Source organism: Gorilla gorilla, chromosome 22, assembly GCF_029281585.2.
Source record: "Gorilla gorilla gorilla isolate KB3781 chromosome 22, NHGRI_mGorGor1-v2.1_pri, whole genome shotgun sequence".
NCBI classification, from domain to species: domain Eukaryota; kingdom Metazoa; phylum Chordata; class Mammalia; order Primates; family Hominidae; genus Gorilla; species Gorilla gorilla.
In genome coordinates, this window is record NC_073246.2 from 40,657,890 (window position 1) to 40,679,059 (window position 21,170).

The window sequence follows — 21,170 nt, forward strand, 5'->3', positions numbered from 1 at the left end:
TGCGCCTAGCCAATTTCTGGTCTTTTGTGTCTGGCTTTCTTCACTTAGTATAGTGTTTTCGAGGTTCATCCATGTTGTAGCCTGTGTCAGTACTTCATTCCTTTTCAAGGCTGAATAATGGTCCATGGTACGAAGAGACCACATGTTGCTTATTCTTGCATCTCTGGACAGACGCCTGGGTTGTTTTCCGCCTGTTGGCTGTTGTGGATCGTGCTGCTGTGAACATGGGTGCACAAACTCAATGCGGATTTGACTCGTGCTTCCCTGGTAGCTAATGGTAACAATACTCAATATCTTTTCACGGGCTTATTAGCCCAAATTGTTTTTAAAACTTTTTCATGTGCTTTTACCTTTCACATTTGTTACCTCCAGCAGGTCCTTAGTGGTCAGCCAGTCCTTGGCTGCTTTGCTGTCCATTTTTTTTAAGTTGGTAAAATGGTTTTTTTCTTTTTTAATTTTTTAAAATTATACTTTAAGTTCTGGGATACATGTGCAGAATGTGCAGGTTTGTTACGTAGTTAAACACAGGCCGTGGTGGTTTTCTGCACCCATCAACCCGTCATCTACATTAGGTATTTCTCCTAATGCTCTCCCTCCTCTAGACTCCCACCCCCCAACACACCCCAGTGTGTGATGTTCCCCTCCCTGTGCCCATGTGTTCTCGTTGTTCAACTCCCACTTATGAGTGAGAATATGCGGTGTTTGGTTTTCTGAAGCCATCATTCTCAGCAAATTAACATTTTTTTCTCTTTTCTTGAGACAGAGTCTCGCTGTGTTGCCCAGGCTGGAGTGCAGTGGCATAATTTCTGATCACCACAACCTCCATCTCCCGGGTTCAAGTGATTCTGGTGCCTCAGCCTCCCGTGTTATCTAGGACTACAGGCGTGCGCCACCACACCCCGCTAACTTTTATATTTTTAGTAGAGAGTGGGTTTTGCCATGTCGGCCAGGCTGGTCTCGAACTCCTGACCTCAAGTGATCCACCCACCTCAGCCTCCCAAAGTGCTGGGATTACCGGTGAAAGTCACCATGCCCAGCCTGTCTGTTCATTTTTAATCTGGGGAAACCCAAAAGCAGATTTAGGCATTTGCACAGGGGCCCATCCACCAAGATCTCCCCTGTAGCATGCTCTGCCTGAACCATTTATTAGGAGACTCCTGATGTAATTTTTTTTTTTCTGGACCAGAGAAGATCCTTCCAGTCTGCAGCCTGGAAGGTAAACGTCTAGTTGCCATCTTAGGGAGCTCAGGGGCTCTGCATTCTGCTGTGTGTCTGCTTCCTCAACGCCCTGTTTTCTGTATAGTCCCACCTGCCATTGTGCCTGTGGTCCTCCATGCCAGCAACTGCAGTTACAGCTTCTCCAAAGAATAAATCCCCAAGTTCAGCCAGGGTAAATTAGGAGCGGGCATCCAGGGATCCAACTGCCTCCCAAACAACCTTTTTTTTTTTTTTTTTTTGAGGCGGAGTCTCACTCCGTCGCCCAGGCTGGAGTGCACTGGCGCAATCTCGGCTCACTGCAAGCTCTGCCTCCTGGGTTCATGCCATTCTCCTGCCTCAGCCTCCCCAGTAGCTGGGACTACAGGCGCCCGCCACCATGCCTGGCTAATTTTTTGTATTTTTTAGTAAAGATGGGGTTTCACCATGTTAGCCAGGATGGTCTCAATCTCCTGACCTCATGATCCACCCGTCTCGGCCTCCCAAAGTGCTGGGATTACAGGCGTGAGCCACTGCACCCGGCCCCCAAGCAACTTTCATCCCGTCCTCCTTCCTTAGGCCTCCTCCACTCCCATTTCTGGAGGCACTGGGTCCTGAACATCAATGTTCTGTCGTGCAAATCAGGCAATTTCTGCACAGCTAGTGTAGGATTTGGCTTTCTTAAATTGGCCAAGCCCAGCTCCACTATCCACCTGCAGTCCAGCCTCTAAAATCTGCACCCTGTTCTCTCTTCTCTTGGTCTTCCCATCTATCCTTGGGGATTTACAACTTTAAAAAATAATCTCTTTATTGAAGATAGTCGAGTTCCCTCTTCATCACGTTTACCTAGGAGCCTTCCTAGTGATGTCTTTAATTTTCACATTGCGTTCTATGTTCTACAACGATTGTCTCATGAGACAATCCTCATGAGAACCTCTGGGGAAGATGCTGTAGTCACCTCCCAGTGAAGAGGAAATTGAAACTCACAAAGTTTCAGGGAGGTATCCACATCTGCACATGGCAATGTGGAGCTGGGACTTCAGCCCAGATGTCTGACTGCGGAGCCTGCACTAGCCCTGAACTAAACGGTGCAGTCATTGCCAGTTACTTCATGGCTAGGCCTTGCCACAGTGGCTCAATGAAACCAGCACTTCCTCGTGCAGGGAGAGGAGGACCTGCAATGTCCAGGGTACCATGCTGATGGGCAGTGGGAAGCTGTGCCCAGTGACAGCCCTGGTCATCAGAGATAAGAGGGGACGAATGGCAGTGCAGAATTGGAAGGATGTCTTGGGCCAGCACTGTGCCAAGGCACTTAAACAGAACATGGGTAAGGGTGGGGGCATCCTTCTCCTCATGGGGGTCTGCTCGGCTCCAATGGGGGCAATAGAGAACTGCAGCTATTTGAGCATTGATGAGTACTGCTCTTAAAGATTCTGTGACTTCTATTATAACAATTTTCAATCTCTATTCCATTGAAATGCCCTCCCTACAACAATTCATAGCCAAATTGCTTCCAGAGATAATTGGTGGAGATCACAGTTTGCTAGATTGATAGCCTTTGTTAATGAATCCAGGAATCACGGAAGTTTCACCTTGGAAGGGACCTGGAGACCTTCTAGACCAACATGTTTCTCTTGGGGAAACTCAGAGAGGCCAAAGGCCAGACTCAAGGTGCAAGGCTGGTAAGCAGCAGCTTTGGAACCATTTTTGTGGGGAGAGCAGGAAGATGTGGGGGAAAGATGGCTCAGGAGCCTGGAGGGGGCTTGGGGAAGGGGCCCACGAAATGCCAGCTCATGGGGCTGAGTAGGAAACCTTGCAAAGGTCTAAGATCTCTCCCAAACTCCACATCTAGAGCCAATCAGGAAGATGCAGCGATGGCCACTGTGAGAAAAGGAAACCTGCAGAGGACATCTGTTATCGATATTTTGAAGCCCTAACTTCTGGGACCTCAGAATGTGACCTTATTTGGAAATTGGAAATAGAATCCTTGCCAGTGAAATTACTAAAGTTGAGGTCATATGAGAAAGGGTGGGCCCTTCATCCAAGAAGATTGGTGTCTTTATAAGAAGAGAAGAAGAGACACAGACATAAAGGGAAGAGGACAGCCACGTATGTGATGATGAAGGCAGAGACTAGAGGGATGAGTCTGCAAGCCAAGGAATGCAAGGATGGCTGGCAACACCAGACACTCAAAAGAGATAAGAAAGGATCCTTCCCTGCAGTCTTCAGAAGGAGCAACGCCCTGCTAACATGTTGATCTTGGACTTCTGGCTTCCAGAACCATGAGGGGGTTCTGGTGGTTTATGGTGCTTTGTTGCACCACCTGGTTTAGGGTGCTTTGTTGCAGCAGCCCTTGGAAAGGTAATTGAATGTCCCGTGAGGTGTCATGAGGGTGGGACCTGGAATTAGCTCTGCTGCTGTGCATGGCATCACTTTTTTTGTCCTTAGTTTGATTCCCCTTATTAAAAGTAACTAGAGGCCGGGTGCAGTGGCTCACATCTGTAATCCCAGCAGTTCAGGAGGCCGATGCAGGTGGATGGCTTGAGGCCAGGAGTTCAAGACTAGCCTGAGCAACATGAAGAAACCCTGTGTCTACAAAAAAAAAATATGTATATATATACAAAAATTAGCTGGACATGGTGGCACACACCTATAGTCCCAGCTACTCAGGAGGCTGAAGTGGGAGGATTGCTTGAGCCTAGAAGGTAAAGGCTGCAGTGAGTTGAGATCGCACCACTGCACTCCAGCCTGGGCAACAGAGTGAGAACCTGTCTCAAAAACAAAACAAAACAAAACAAAACAAAAACAAAGAGTAATTGCTTTTAAACCCAAAGATAGGTGATAGTGAGTGTTTGTGTGCTAACTTCCGGTGAGCACTCACATGCCTAGCTCGCTGGAGTCCTATGTTCCCAGGCTTGCATCTGTCTGCCTGTTCCCCCTACGCCTCCACCCACAGAGGTAGCCACGGCTCTGCAGCTCTGGAGCCTCAGGGCTGGAAGAAGGTGAGGGGAGGCCTTTGTTGATCCTGCTCAACCAATGCCCCTGCTGCCACATAGAAGAAATGGTGGACGTGTTTAGAAAATGATACCAAGTTTACCCCTGAAACGCAATTGCATATCTTGTGCAGGCTGAGTGAGGCAAGGTGAAACTATTGACTGGTATCACTTGAGATAGAGCCAACTGTTCAAACTGAAACTGAAAGACAGCATGGTCCCTCTGAGGAAAAAAGGGCAGAAGTAAAAGCACGAAATTGTCACTTGTGTAGTGGCAAACAAAAAAGAAAGAGAAAATAGGTTTCACTTATTTAAATTATAAAAGTAGTTAGTATGTGCTGATTCAAAAAACTTAAAAGATACAGAAGTGTATAAGATAGAAACAGAACTGCGTCTGCCTCCACCTCCTCCCCTGCCCACAAGCCAGCCCTCCACATTCAGACTCCACAGAAGCAACTGTTTTAATGCGTGGTAAACATATTTAGAAGAACTTTCTCTGCTGTGCATAAAAGCACGCTCTAACATCATTTGGTTTCACTTCATTTTATTTTAAAACCACAGTATTCAATGACTTGCTTTTTTACTCACCAGTATATTATGGGCAACTTTTCATAGCAATGAATACAGATTTATCTCAGAACGTAATCTTGAATCAATTTCAGAATGACTCTGTGGGATACACGGGTGATTATGAATTCACAACGTGCCTTGGGGGAATATACCACCTGTTTCTATGGACGCAATTTGCAGTACATGAATTCGGCACACCACAAAGCCTGGACGGTTATCAATAGATTGGGTCAAGAAGAGAAGTATGCAAAACATTCAGCTAGCTTTAAAGCTAAGGTTTGTCACCACAAATCTATGAAGTGTCTCTTCCGTTGAGTTGGAGAAAGTGATTATTAGAGAAGCCTCAATAAAGGTCAACAGTTACAGATGATTTGAAATTTTGCCAATGTAGAAAACAGTTGGAAAACCAGTGGAAATTATATTTTTTTATCTTGAGTCAAGTAGGAAATAAACTTAATTTACATAGTGTAAGAATGGTTGATATACAATGTAATCCTAAATCTTAAAATTGCTGGAGATAAATCACAAAGAAAACCAAAAAGATCCAAAAAAAAAGAGTTAAAAGAGAAGATTTTATCTTCTTTCAGAGGATAAACAATCTCAAGATTCCATAATTCTTTGAATGTCTCAGAAAAACAAAATTCGTTCAAGCTACTTCAGATATTTGGAAGAACAAAATTAATTTTCCCCACCCAGATGAATCATTCTATCAGATGTTCTCAACTGGGGGCGATTTTGCCCCCCACCCCCGGGGGACATTTGACAATGTCTGGAAACATCTTTGATTGTCACCACTGGGGGCAAACGGTGGGAGGATGTGCTGCTAGTCTTAGTAGGTGGAGGCCAGGGATGCTGCTCAACATGCTGCAACGCACGGGACGACCCCCGCCACGGAGAATGATCCGGCCTCAAATGCCAACAGTGCTGAGGCCGAGAAACTCTATGTGATACTTTCCTAAAGGGACTGCTTTCTGTTTCATTCTCTTATTTAATCAACTTCATAAACACATCAGAAACATAGGTCACATCATTTTCTTGTGAATCTAAACCAATCTAGCTTAAAACACCCTAACCTTCCTCCGAAACAAAATAGAAGTGAACATTTTGTATGAGAGTGACTCACATGTAAAACTATGACGTGAGGATAAACAGTAATGCCCGAAACATACAGCAGACCTTCCAGGCAGGCAAGAGATGACTTCAGACATTGGAGGGTAGGTCACGTCTCACGCAACAAATCCAGAAACCATCCTGCAACTCACAAGAAATCTACTTGTAGCTTGAAAAGGATTCTGAGCCAGGAGAACAAGGTTAAAATTATTTCCAACATAAAGGAAAGGAACAGGAACTTAGCCTCTTGTGTGCTTAATCACCTAATAAGACACACACACACTCGCACACAAATCACACGCACACACACACACACTTATAATACTTATTTTGGATTCTTGTGAATAAAATCCAGCTCAAGTCTATGGGAAAAAAAAAAATCATGGCCAGAAAAGTCTTTCCATTTTCACTGGGTACCAGCCAATAAATCTTAGCCTCTGATGCTCTACTGAATTCAGCTTCTCACTTTCCCACCCTGCTCCCATCCCACCCCCACACCGAATCAGCGCCAGCTCTGGATTTTACACTCGTAAGCTCAGCTCAGGCCCTGGTAGAGGTGGAGCATCTCATTGCCTTATTCATACCTGCTTTGAAAGATACCCTTGTCTTACTCAGTTGGAAGCTCTATAAGCCCCCCATTAAGGCCAAAGAATGTGAAACATCACAAACAGCACAGCATCATGTACATAAATTGTTTATTTAAGAGCGGGCAGTCATAGACTGTGGGTGATCCGGGAGATGCATCAGTAGATTTCCTGTGGCCTCAGAAAAATCCACGCAGTAACCACAACAGAGAGATGACAAAGAGTCGGTTGCAGGAGGCCTCTGCCCAGGGAGGGTGGCCACCTACCCTGTGCAGTTCAGGCAGAGCACAAAGGCTCCTCCCAGGGCCCTGGGGAAGGCTGAATCCAGCCTGCCCCTGGCTTGCCTAGCTCGGCCCCAGGCAGAGCACTTTTCCTCCACCCCTCACAGAGGCGCAGGTTACTTGTACCAGCCCGATGCAAATGCTTTGGTGAATGGGCTACCCTAAAACAGAGGATGATGAAGAACGACGGCCATTCCCAGAGTATAATGAGGGGTTCCCTTTAAGTGAGCTTTGCTCTGCCCTCTGCATTTTCATTAGAAACCAGAAAACTGCTGAGCCTTATTTGTGTTTAAGCCATCATAAACTAAATAATCAGTTCCTATTAATGACCCTAATTATTCAGCTCCTATTTTTAAATGCTGGTCTTTCAGCATGCTCTATGTGGGTGGTTTTAATTAAGCCTAATTGTAGATACATCACATCCAAACAGACACCCTACTCAAATGATTAATAGAGCTTGGAATCTAGTTCACTAAATAGGGGTTTGCAATGGGATGATGGTGTCTATCAAGCTGAAACGTATCATATAAATTATTTCTCTGATAACTATAATGGCAGAGAGAATTGTTTATTAGAGTCATTTAGGATTAGAGCCACCACTGGTCTCAGAAGCTACATTCTCAGAGCAGTTGTCAAGTTTGCTGAAAGATTGTTTTCTTAAATTAGCTCTAAGTTGGAATGTACTGGTTTTTCTTTTGCATTTATATTCCCAGAGGCCTTCTTCTTTAAGTGTCTTCTGACATGGCAAAATAACTATCATTTAAGAAGCACTAATCTTAACTAAAAACAAACAAACAAACAAACAACTCACCTTCAATGCAAAGACCGATTGCTCCTCTTTAGCCCTTCCCTAGAAATCAGCTTTCGATCACTGACCAAGCACTCTCAAGCTTCCGATTCCCCTAAATCTCACCTGATTTTCCAGCACCTCCGAGAGCTTGGCACTGCCACTTTTTCCACATGAGAGGTGAGGATATCGAACCTCTGAAAGGTTATCTGATCAGCCTGGGATCTCCTGGGGCAGAGCTGGGCTTAAGAATCACCTGCTTGAGATTTCACCTGCAATTGCCTGACCCATGGGGCTGTGACTTCTTGGATTAAAGCATCATCCATGCACCTTGTCACTCTACATGGGCAGAGCAAGCCAACCTAGAAGCCAGTCAGGAGCCACCATAACAAACACAGCCATGACTCAGCTCTCCACCTGCGCACCTCCACCTGCCCATCAGTCCACATTGGACACTTAACACCCACAAAGGATTTGAAATTTTCCCAACGGCCTGTCACAGGACACATGAAAGCAAATACAAGCTGTCCTCAGTGCTGTGCTACAGAATACATTATCAATTGGTTGATCACACAGATCCAGTGAAATATTGTCAGGGAGTTCATTTGAAAACTGTTGTTGCCATGATGTGCTTGTAGTGCCGTCTGTCAGAGCAGATATTGACCCATTCAAATCCAGCGGCATAAGACAAATGACCAATAGAGACAGTCGTTTCCAGGGTAGGGTCTCTATTATTTTTAGCAAATTTTTCCCTGTAGGGTTATGTTTCAGATGCTTCAATGGGCAGATTAAGATGTACTGTGACAATGATAGAGAATTAGCAGTGGATAGAATTGAAATTATGTCTCATTTCAGGTGTGGTCTTCACCAGGTCTCACTCATTGGCCTTAATTGTCAATTGAATTGAAAGGGGGTCCTTGCAGTCAAGGTCAGAATTTGGGAGGCTCAGAAAATCAAGAGCTGATTGCTGTCCATGGACAGATGTGACCTTTAGGTGTTTGGCCACCCAGCCCAGTTGACTTAGATGAAATGTGTAGAGAGGCTAGAGCCACAGACTTTGGTTAAATTTATCTGATAGAATTCTGAATTCCTTCTGTGTTATCTTGAATTGCTTTGAGTTTTCTCAACACAGCTATTTTGAATTCTCTGTCTCAAAGGTCACATATCTCTTTCTCCAGGATTGGTCACTGATGCCTTATTTAGTTCATTTAGTGAGGTCATGTTTTCCTGGGTAGTGTTGATCTTGTAGATATTCTTTGGTGTCTGGGCTTTGAAGAGTTAGGTATTTATTGTATCTTCACTGTCTGGAGCCACAGACTTTGGAATCAGACACACCTGATTATACATCTCAGCTCCTCCATTGTTCACTCTGTGACTCCAGACATGTTACACCACCTCTCTGAGCTTCTGATTCCCTGCATCCATAAAACTAGACAGTCATACTTAAATTATTGAATCATTGTAAGGTTTAAATTAATTAATGGAGACAAAACATCTTACTCATAATAAACACCAGTAGGTGCCAAAGGGAGAGAGTGTCTTTTTTATCTGAGCATTTGTACTGAAATGAGAACATTATGATAGCAGTGGATAGCAAAGTCAAAGTAACCATAATTTTCAAATATCCCCTAATGAACTGACCATGTAGAGAAATAGTTGACACTCAAACCCCCTTCACATCTACCATCAGCCTTAATGGTAGTCTATTGGGTCAATGTCTATGCCAGTCTTAGTAACAAATGAAGATTGAAAATACTGCAAATACAGTGCAAACTGATGACAACGTGAAACTCCAAATCTTGCCTATGATATAAGGTTCCCTGAAGTTAAAGAAAGTGATGGAGGAACTACCACAATTGTTCAGTGTGCAGTGAAAGCTGATGTTACTGTAATAATCTAAAATTCATTAATAAAATCCCAAATTGGCTGGGTGCTATGGCTCACTCCTGTAATCCCAGCACTTTGGGAGGCTGAGGCAGGCAGATCACTTGAGGTCAGGAGTTCGAGACCAGCCTGGGCAACATGGAGAAGCCCGGTCTCTACTAAAAATACAAAAATTAGCCTGGTGTGGTGGCACGCACCTGTATTCCCAGCTACTTGGGAGGCTAAGGCAGGAGAATCGCTTGAACCCAGGAAGCAGAGGTTGCAGTGAGCCAAGATTGTGCCACTGCACTCCAGCCTGGGCAACACAGTGAGACTCTGTCTCAAAATAATAATTATAATCCCAAATTACTTCTTTTCTTATTTTAAGTTTTATTTTTCAAGACAAAGTTTCAGCTGTCACAATGCCCTTGTTGGTTCTGTGAAATCATGTTCCCCATTTTAAGTAAATTCACTTTTCAGTAAAAATTACTCTTTGAAGACAGAGGTCTATGTATATACAAACTTACATGTGTCATTTCACAGAATAAGGAAAAAATGGTTTCACAAATTATATTGCATCAATATGAACTCTCTTTGGGCACAAACACAGGATAAACATCTGTCAGATAGGATTAAAGTGCCTGTGTGCCACTGAGGAATGGGATGAAGAGAGAAGGAAGATAATAAGAAGAGAAGGCAAGAAGAAGAGGAATCAAACAGACAGAAATGGAACTTCCCTCAAAGGTGGTGCAGACCTGCCTCGGGCCCCTGAGAGCAGGAAGCCTTTCCTCCTGAATCCAGCAGAGCTCTTCTCACCACGTGGCCAGAGTCTGCCTTGTGCAGTGCATGAATGTCATTGCCTAAGTGACTTCGAGATGCAGATGGAGCGTGGTTTCACCCTCAGTCTCTCCTCCTCTGGTTCACGCCCATGTCTGATTCCTAGGCATCACTTTGCCTCAGAAAGCCACCTCCAGTCTTTCCCACCCACTTCCAATTTGCCCTTGCCCCTTCCTCCAAGCCAAGGCAGTGGTTGTATAAACATAGCTGTATGTACAACACTCAGCTTTTACACTGGTCTCCATTGAATGAGTAATCGCATTACCAACCTTCTAAGCAAGTCGGCTCCCTCAGGACTGCCGTCTTCCAGCCCTCGTAGTACAAAAATGATTCATTCGTCCCTTCATCACAATAACATGAGTCACATGTTATGAAAAGCTAGGAGGAGGTATTTTGTGTACACTGAAATCTAAGGTTTGCAAATTTCTGCAATTTAACTTTATTGAGGAGGGAGTGGGGTAGAAATGAATTCCACATTTTTTCTAAGTACGAAAACCCACATCAGGTAACATCTGCTTAAATCAGTCTCCAAGGACTCAATGTAAACAGTTGTTGATATAAATAGATGTGTTTTTAAGCAAAGACAGATGTCCCAGCCCCAAATGTTAAGAAAACAATTAAGTTCAAAGACATGTTGGTTTTCATTTCTTTCCCAATAGGTGAATCTTCACTGGGCTATGACAGTGAGGGGTGGAAGAGAGAACACTGTGTTTCCCAGTGGAAAGGCGTGTTGTGCCGTGGGTGGCAGGTGTGAGCTGCACACATGCAGGATGGCGTCCACTTGCCTCCCTAGTGTTGCTCGAGAGGCCTGGGTCATGACGCCTTCCCTTACTCATGCATTCTCACGGCACTTGCTGATTTATTTGAAGACTCCCCTATTCAGAACTCCTCAGAATATTATTTCAGGGAATACTAAGTGGGAGGCATTAGGAAATAAGTCCCCGAAATTTGGGTGTCCATGGGAGAAGAAACTAGAAGCCAGCAGGACTCTGGAGCAAGAGTGGGCTATGGGACAATGGTCCTCAGTAGGAACGGGCCTGCATCTCGTTCTCCCAGAGCAAGGATCTGAAATCCAAAAGATGATCAACAAATCTGCATTTCGGCAGGAGGAACATTCCCAGTGAGCTTATCAGGAAAGTTAGTACCAGGCAGAAAGGGTCATTTCTACACAGATAAATTCACATTGTTTGTGTCAGGCACTTTGCCAGAAAGCATTTTGACAAATTCCCTTGTTGAATGTGAGGGATGCAATGAAGAATTTAAAGTTTCGCAGGAATTAGTGACATAAGGCAAGTTCACATTTTGACCATACCACCCTTTACATGGTAGAAAATTCTACCCCATATGCCCAAAGCAGGTCTTCCCTTCCTTCTGAGAAGCCGAGGCAAAGACCTTCCTGGCCTTTGGGCCAAGCTTTCCCAGGAAGGGAAGGAAACGGTAGCTGCTTTGGAGGGTTCCTCAGACTAAATTGGGGGTGCCAATGCTAGAAGATAACACAGGCTGGCAGGCCACTCCCCACCCCAGGCCCCATCCCAGGCCCCATCCCAGGCTCTGTGGTACAGGCAGTGGGAGGATGGCTAGTACCCTTCACCCCGAGGGCATGGCCGCCTTTCTGACATCACCTGGGAGGGAGCACCCCGGCTGGCCGAGGTTTAAGGTAGAAAAGCCTAGCTCCTTTGTTGTTTGTCATGAAGCCAAATGATCTGGAAATTGGTTCTTTCTCAAATGGTCAGAAAAAAGTGTCAAAACAAAGCCCCCATCACAAATCACCTCAGGACACATGTCACACTCTTCCTGGGCCTGAGCACTATTAGTGATTAGAAACGACCACTCAGTTGTGAGCACACAGGCTGGGCAGGCTGTCAGAAGTTGCAAAAGCAGTCTCTGGTTGTGTCAGGCGGATACCAGAATCAGTCAGCGATCTCAAAGTCTGGTGTCCACGCTGCCAGACATCTGTGAGTATTAGGATAAAATGTCATATTAATCAGACATTCACATGAGGCCACAAGCAACGCTTGGCATTTGTAGATGTAGCGTAGATAGATAAGCCACCCCATACTCTCTTCCTGGACACACAGGAGGACCACCTTTCCAAGCCTCCTTTTCCTCCCATCGGGTTCTGGTGAGGGGTGTGTGGGCAGAGGTGATGGGAGTCCTGTAGACTTGGCCATAAAGCACTCTGAATGATCTTTGACACACTTTCTTCCCCTTCTGTGACAACCCTGGAGGCTGTGTATTGACCATGGTGGCTTCACAAGACATAAGGAGACTAGATCCCTGGGTTATCACATGGAGAAGAACCCGGCAGAGCTGCTCAGGCTGTATCGGAATGGGGATGAGGGGAAGCAAACCTTAGTGACATTACAACACTGAGATTAGGAGATTGTTAGCACAGCTAGCATTTACTATTCTGATGCATGCACCTTGTTTCTGGGAAGTATGGATGGATACCACCAAGCAAGGTGCTTTGAAGTAGTTCATTTATTGGCATTTTCCAGACCAAGTGTATAGTTTAAAATCAGTCCCCAAAAAAATCACAGTTGGGAAGAGAAAGAGAAGCCCGAGAATGAAAGGAGTATGATGCTGCTCACTTTGGGACCGAGTGCCATTAGATTCCTAGAGTAACAAGAAACTGAAAGGATTACTCAGTTCATTCTCTAATTCTGAGCATAGCTGTGCCCAGATCATCCTTGAGGGACAGTCTGTTCCCTGTTCCCAAATGCAGCCAAGCATGAAATTCCACAGCCCAGCCTAGTAATTTAGTGACTCGAAACCCGGGCCCTGGGAGCTCTTCCTGAGGGCCAATCCAAGCCCCTTGCTGGGCTGTATCTTGCTCCCATTTCTCCTTTTCCCTGAGGAAACAGACTGTTGCTTACAATTTTGATATGGTGTGTCTGCATTTATTTGATTACTAACATCATATGAATTCCCCATCACTCTTTATTCTTGAAGTAAAATAATGCATTTCCCTTAAATGTATTTAATCCATCCAGCAATTCCTGACTATGCAGCCAGCTCTACTCCAGGGAAGAGAAGGCTCAGTCTCTCCCTTCAAAGAGGTAAGATAGACACATTAAAAAGTTAACAGGATATTGTTACATGTTACAATGAATGGGAAGGACCTTGTGAAGAAGAAGACATGAGCTCCAATCTGGAGGGCTTCCCAGAGGAAGTGGGCTTCCAGGGGCCCTGAAAGATGCTAAGAACTTAGAAGAGTCAAGAGAGAAGTTAGGACATTAGGAGAGAATTCTAGAGGCCAGGATGAATGTGGGGAAGGACGGTGAGAAAACCAGCTTGGTTGGAGTAGAAACTTCCACTGGGGAATGGACAAGGGCTCGAGGGGAAGAAGAGTAAGAGCCAGTCTTGGAGGGTGTGGTAGGTGGAATAATGGCCCTCCAAGGGTATCCAAGTCCTAATCCCTGAAACCTGTAAATATGTGGCCTTACATGGTCAAAGGGACTTTGCAGATGTGATTAAATGCAGGACCTCGAGGTGGGGAGATGATCCTAGATTATTCAGATGTTCCCAAAATGTAATCACAAGCATCTTTAGAAGAGAGAGACAAGTCTCAGACTCAAAGAGAGAGATGAGGTAATGAAAGCAGAGGTTGGGGAGAGAGTGTTCAAGATGCTATACTGCTTGAAGATGAAGGGGGGCCCTGAGCCAAAGGATGCAGGTACCTGTAGAAGCTGGGAAGGGCAAAGAAATGAATTCTCTGCTGGAGCCTCCAGAAGGCATGCAGCCTTGCAGATACCTTGATTTTAGGAATTCTGACCTCTAAAATTGTAAGATCATATATTTGTGTTGTTTTAAACCACTATGCTTGTTGTCATTTGTCACCATGGCCAGAAGAAATGAATGCAGACAATTTCAAATTTGAAACTGATGAGACTTTAACCTGCCAAAAAATCGGAGTCTTGGACTCAGAAGGTCTTTCAACAGAGTCATGAAATCATTCATTCTTCATGTGTGTGTAGTGTGAGCTCTACGTAAGTGCCACAAAACACATCCTTGCCCATATTGGTCCCCAAGAACCCCAGCGTGGATGACAGTGCAGCACACAGATGAAACTGGTAGAGTATTTTCTGGATGAATGAGCAAATAAGCAGTAAATGCTGCAATCTCTCTCTGGTTGAAGTCCTCAATTCCTCTTGCCTGAACCATTTCAATATCCACCTCATAAGCCTCCAGGCTCCGATCTTGTCTCCATTCCAACCTGCTGCCAGGGTCTTCCTCTCATGCAAGTGGTTATGTACATTTCATCCAAATAAAATTCAAATTCCTTAAAATAGTATATAGCTCTTTTTGGCTTCCCTGGGCAACATCGGAAGAAGAATTGTCTTGGATCACACATAAAATATATTAACACTAACAACAGCTGATGAGCTAAAAAAAAAAATAGTCACACAAAAAAATATCATAATGTCTTAAGAAAGTATTGGGCCACATGTGGTCTGTGTGCTGTGGGTTGGACAAGCTTGGTCGAAAGCCTTCTATGGCCTCAGTCTATCATTCGAGCAGAAACCACCAACACCCACATGCTTCCCTGTCCGCGTTGGCAGAACTTCACTATTAAGTTGCCCTCTCTAATATGACTTTACTATTCTAAGAAATCGTTGCCCAGGAAATAAAAGTTACTAATTGTATTGTTTCAGGAACTTCCCAGAAAAACTAATTTAAGTGTTTATCAAACTACTCAACTCTTCAATAACTAGTATCAAGGATTATTTACTCTCCAATACACTTCTGAGAACCCTGCCTTAAAACCCTCACCTTGCTGTCTTCACCAATCCTGAACCATTATATCATGATCCTTAATCCTATTCAAACTTCTTTCCCCATTGAAAGACCTGCCAAACCCCCTAAACCTTACAAATAGCCCAACTTTGTCATACTCACAGAAAATACTATGCAGACTTTGTTGAGATAGTTGTGTTGCTTACCGTGGGAAGCAGTAAACTCAGCTTTGCCTGACCAGCAGGTTGTTGGGGTGATGTTTTTGGGGAGTCAGTACTGGACACCTAAGTAAACTTGTTATTTCATGCTTCCCTCTTCTAGAAGGCAGAATAATGGCTGTCCAAAGATGTCCACATCTTAATCTTAGGAACCTGTAAATATATTTCCTTACATAGCAAGGGGGATTTAAGGTAGCAGATAGATTTAATGTTGCTAATCGGCTGACTTTGAAATGATGAGATCGTTGATACAGCTTGAATATATGTCCCTGTCAAATCTCATGTTGAACTGTAATCCCCAGTGTTGGAAATGGGGCCTGGTGGGAGGTGATTGGGTCATGGGGGTGGATCCTTCATGGCTTGGTGCTGTTGTGATAATGAGTGAATTCTCAGGAGATCTGGTTTTTAAGTGTGTGGCACCTTCCCCCTACTCACTCTCTCTTGCCCTCATTCTCACCATATGAGATGCCTGCTCCATCTTCTTCCACCCTGATTGGAAGCTTCCTGAGGCCTCCCCACAAGCCAACCAGATACAGTCACTATGCTTCCTACATAGCCTGCAGAACCGTGAGCCAAATAAACCTCTTTTCTTTATAAATTACCCAGGCTTAGGTATTTCTTTAGAGCAATGCAAGAATGGCCTAATACAATTATCCTAGATTCTCCAGGTGGGAACCCATGTAAACACAAGGATCTTTACATGTGGAAGGGGGAAATTGAAAGAGTCAGTGTCAAATCGATGAGATGCAGGAAAGACTCAACCAACCGTTGCTGGCATTGAAGATGGAGGATGGGGCCACAAGCCAAGGAACAGGCAGCCTTAGAAGCTGAAAAAGGCAAGAAATGCATTTCTACCTGGAGCCTCCAGAAAGGAATGCAACCCTGCCAACACCTAGATTTTAGCCTGGCAAGATCTGTATTAGACCTCTGGCTTCCAGAACTGTAAGATAATCTTGTGTTGTTCTAACCCAGCAAATGTCTGTTCATTTGTTTTGGCAGTAGTAGAAAACCAGCATATCTCTCCTTGCTGATGCTCCTTTCTCCATCTGAAATCTCAATCTGATCTCACTCTTCTGCCTGTTGAAATCCTGCCTACCCTTTCATTTCAATGGCAGATCCACCTCCTCCAAGATACACTTCCCTGAACACCCCTTTTCTGAATTCTGTCAGTATCTGGTTTGTTCTCCTTTATTATTTATTATTTTTATTTTTTTGAGATGGAGTTTTGCTCTTGTTGCCCAGGCTGGAGTGCAATGGTGCGATATCGGCTCACTGCAATCTCTGCCTCCCAGGTTCAAGCGATTCTCCTGCCTCAGCCTCTCAAGTAGCTGGGATTACAGGCATGCACTACCATGCCCGGCTAATTTTGTATTTTTTTAGTAGAGACAGGGTTTCTCCATTTTGGTCATGATAGACTCAAGCTCCTGACCCCAGGTGATCTGCCCACCTTGGCCTCCCAAAGTGCTGGGATTATAGGCATGAGCCACCATGCCCAGCCTGTTCTCCTTTATTTTATACAATCACATTTACTAGGGTATGTAGCATATATCTTCTATGTCTTATAAATAACTTTTGCACAGCTGAATGGTAAAGATTTGTCTATTCTTTCAATGTAACCATACCATTATCCCTTTAGCTAGCTAAATAACATCCATGGTGGGTACAGAAGTATCCTGACAGAAGTCATGTATTTGAGGAATGAAATGTAAGTTCTTCATTAATTAAGGCTGGGAGAATCTTCCTCTTTTGGAAACTAATATATCAACTTGAAAGTCAATTCTAAGAAGAAGGTTGAAAGAATGATATGGAAAGGAATTTGTCAATAATAGAAAAGAAATGAAAAGAACACTCTCTGTAAGGCTAGCTTCTCCACTGGGCATCAGGGCTGTTGCTTTGAGCCTAAAGCTTTTCTAGCGCCTATGAAAATATTTGAAAGCCTAGACAAGAAAGAAACATCAGGAAGTTAAAATAGGTTCATCAAATGTCTACAAAATGTAACCTTATCTCAACTCATTAACTGAATTTTGCATACACACAAATTCCATTACATTTGCAAAAAATGTGTAAGTTTGTTTTTCTCACTTCATCAGAATTCAGAATTCTCAAGTATGCACCAGGAATGAAAATAACTACGTTTCGCCAACTAATTTTGAAAGCAATGTTTTCTCTTAATTGTTTCAAATTACTTTACATTTGAAAATATTTAAGATGAGACGTAGATGCATTTTAACATATGTGATGGAATGTATCATGGAGCCTCCAAAATTGAGAGACCCTACAGCCTACCCAGGGCTTAAAGCAGCCCCGTTAGTTACTGGGCAGAAAGGAATGGGGTGTGGCTGACAGGTAATGTGGATGATGGTGGTAATAACAGTGACTCATGTTCCTTGCACACTTACCATGTGTCCTTTATTTCTTACATCATTTTTTAAAAATTGAGGGCTGGGCATGGTGGCTCACTCCTGTAATCCCAGCACTTTGGGAGGCTGAGGCAGGCAGATCACGAGGTCAGGAAATCAAGGCCACCCTGGCTAACACAGTGAAACCCCATCTCTACTAAAAACACAAAAAATTAGCCGGGTGTGATGGCAGGCGCCTGTAGTCCCAGCTACTTGGGAGGCTAAGGCAGGAGAATCGTTTGAACCTAGGGGGCAGAGGTTGCAGTGAGCTAAGATCACACCCCTGCACTCCAGCCTGGGCAACAGAGCAAGACTCCATCTCAAAAAAAAAAAAAAAAATTGAGGTAAAACTCACGTAACATACAAGTAACTATTTTAAATGCGCAATTTAGTGCATTCACAGTGTTGGGCAGCTATCACCTATCTCTAGTTTCCAGTCTTTTTCATCACCCCAGAAAAATTCCCCATAACTGTCAAACAAGAACTCTCCACTCCTTCCTCCCTTTAGCCCCTGGAAACCACCAATCTGCTTTCTGTTTCTATAGGTGTGCCTATTCTGGACATTTCATATAAACAGAATCATACAAGTGACTTTCTGTTTCTGACTTCTTTCACTTTGCATGTTTTCAAGGTTCATCCATGTTGTAACACATGTCAGTTCTTCCCTCATTTTTATGGCTGAATAATATTTTGTTGCGTGTATTTTGGGCTATTATGAATAATTCTGCTGTGAACATTTGTATACATGTTTCTGTATGGGCTTTTTTTTGTTTGTTTTGAGACAGGGTCTCACTCTGTCATCCAGGCTCTGGAGTGCAGTGGTGCAATCATGGCTCACTGCAGCCTTGAACTCCTGGGCTCAAGTGATCCTCCCACCTTGGCCTCCCAAGCTGTTGGGACTACAGGCATGTGCCACCATACCCAGCTAATTTTTGTATTTTTTGTAGAGACAAGGTTTTGCCACGTTGTCCAGGCTGGTTTTGAACCCCTGAGCCAAGAGATCCACCTGCCTCAGCTTCCCAAAGAGCTGGGATTACAGCCTCGAGCCACTACTCCCAGCCACATTTTGATTTCTCTTAAGTATACATACTGGGAGTGAGACTACTGGATCATATGATAAGTCTGTGCTTAACTTTCTGAGGAATGATTCCTTTCATCTTTTCAACAGCAATATGGGAACTGGAAATCAGTGTGATCACGTGCCCAAGGTGACACTCCCATAAGAGGTGGAGTGGAATTTACAGTCAAGCCATTCTGATTCAGAGCCCCTGTCCTTGCACTCAGTCAAGATGTCTCATTAGTGTACATGAAATAGAGACAGTGGTGGGAGCTGAGGGCTGCATGCAGGGCACAACAAGAGGTAGAGGCTAGCAAGCGTAGGATGTGCTCAGGTGCATTCAGAATCGAGGACTATGAGGGTGGACAGGGGCCAGATTCTTGAGAATCCTGAAGGACAGCAGAGTAGGAAGCCATGGCTCCAAAGTCAGACAGCCAGAAGTAGATGGGCTTTGAGGACCAATGGTGCCAGGGTGTGTCATTGGGACCTTTTAGGAACTCAGGTAAAAAATGATGGCCAAGAGTAGGCAATGTTAGAGAGTTCATCCTCAGGCACAGACAGGGCAAAGTGTGCGGCACCGTGGACTGCCTTTGTGACTTTTATGATTAGATTGAGAGAATCACCACCTCTTAGCAGAGAGAGCAACAAACAATGCAAACAATGCAAACACAGACACACAAAGAAGGAGAAACAATAGCCCTCATCACCACAGCCCTAGTGGTGGCAGCAATTAAGGAAATTATATAGAGAAGTTGGAGGAGCCTGTGCAACCAGCAAACAGAAATGTTGTGAACCCATTGAGATGTATGGACTTTCCCTGACATGCTACCAAAAGTTTGTCATTTTAAGAGCCTTGAAGACTTCTTGAAGATCTGATGTGCAGGCCTAGATCTCAAGCTTATTTATTTTTCTGTTCTTCTTCTTGCATATTAAGATGGATGCTTTTCTTATTAATTTTCAGCCTTGCCCTTTTTCCCCAATATGTATAAACAATTTCAAGCTATAAATGTGCTTCTAGGTTCTGCTTTAGCTGCACGTCCTCTTTCTTTCTTTCTTTCTTTCTTTTTTTTGTGAGATGGAGGCAGGAATGCAGTGGCGTGATCTTGGCTCACTGCAACCTCTGCCTCCTAGGTTCATGCCATTCTCCTGCCTCAGCCTCCCAAGTAGCTGGGACTACAGGTGCCCGCCACCACACCTGGCTAATTTTTTGTATTTTTTAGTAGAGATGGGTGTCACCATGTTAGCCAGGATGGTCTCGATCTCCTGACCTCATGATCCACCCACCTCGGCCTCCCAAAGTGCTGGGATTACAGGCGTGAGCCACCGTGCTCAGCCTCCTTTTTCATATTTAGTATTTTCCTAATCATCCAGTTGTAAATATTTTTAATGTCCATTATGATTTCTTCTTCCACCTTTTGCTTTGATTATCTATTGCTGCATTCCAAAAAAAAAAAAACTTAGCTTAAAATGACAATCATTTCATTCTGTCTCATGATATTGTGGGTCATGAATTGGGACAGGTTTCAGCTGGATGATTCTCCTGCTCTTCTGAACATTAACTAAGGGAACTAGTGATCTTCAGCTGGTAGATGGGCTGGTCTGGAGGGTCCAAGGACTTTCACTCACATGTTGGCATCTGGGTGCAGATGGCTGGATGGCACGCTCAGTGAGACTGCTGGACAGTGGCTACCTCTGGCCTCTGCAGCTTGGCAGGCTCAGGATGGTTGGACCAACTCAAAGCAGCTCAGATCCCCAGAGAGAGAGGAACTGGCCAGTCTGGGAATTGAATCTAGAAATTAGCAAAGCACAATTCCACCATAGTCTGTTGCTTGAAGCAACACAGAAAGGTCTCCCAGATCATTGGAAGGCACACAGCTCCTGCTGCTGAATGGGGATAGTGGAAAAATATTTCTGATCATTCTTTTTGGAGTGAATTGTGTCCCCCAAAAATTCATATGTTGAAATCCTCCATAATCTCATAACATGATTTTTTGCAGGTAGGGCCTTTATAGAGGTAATTAAATTAAAATGGGGTGGTTAGGGTGAGCTTTAGTCCAGCATGACTGGATTAGAAGAGGAGATTCTGACATAGACACACAGGCACAAAGCCCATGTGAGGACAGTGAGAAGGCAGCCATCTTCAAGCCAAAGAGGGAGGCCTTGCAAGGAATCAAGCCTGTCGTCACCTCAAACTTAGACCTCTTGCCTCTAGAGCTGTGAGAAAATAAGTCTAATGTTTAAGTCACCCAGTCTGTGGCGTTAGTTATGGCAGCCCTAGCAAACTAATACACTATCTTTAATCCATACATTAATGAATTCTTCATAATTACCTTTCTTTTTCTTTTTCTTTTTCTTTTTTGAGATGGAGTCTCACTCTGTCATCCAGGTTGGAGTACAGCGGCGCGATCTCAGCTCACTGCAATCTCTGCCTCCTGGGTTCAAATGATTCTCCTGCCTCAGCCTCCTGAGGAGCTAGGATTACAGGTGCACACCACCATGCCTGGCTAATTTTTGTATTTTTAGTAGAGACGAAGTTTCCC

The 21,170-nt window shown here is 44.2% G+C and overlaps 1 long non-coding RNA gene across 2 annotated transcripts in view; it reads right to left on the reverse strand.

The window, feature by feature from the left end:
• LOC101149050 (uncharacterized) overlaps positions 1-10,517 on the reverse strand; it is a 35,193-nt gene extending 24,676 nt beyond the window's left edge. Inside the window, exon 1 of one of the 2 annotated variants that reach the window (XR_010132416.1) lies at positions 10,489-10,517. This is a non-coding gene — a long non-coding RNA (uncharacterized lncRNA). Of the gene's footprint in view, positions 1-5,880; positions 6,011-10,488 lie in introns of those variants that run through there. The other variant, XR_002003961.3, reaches the window with a different exon arrangement.
• Between the last annotated feature and the right edge of the window lie 10,653 nt (positions 10,518-21,170).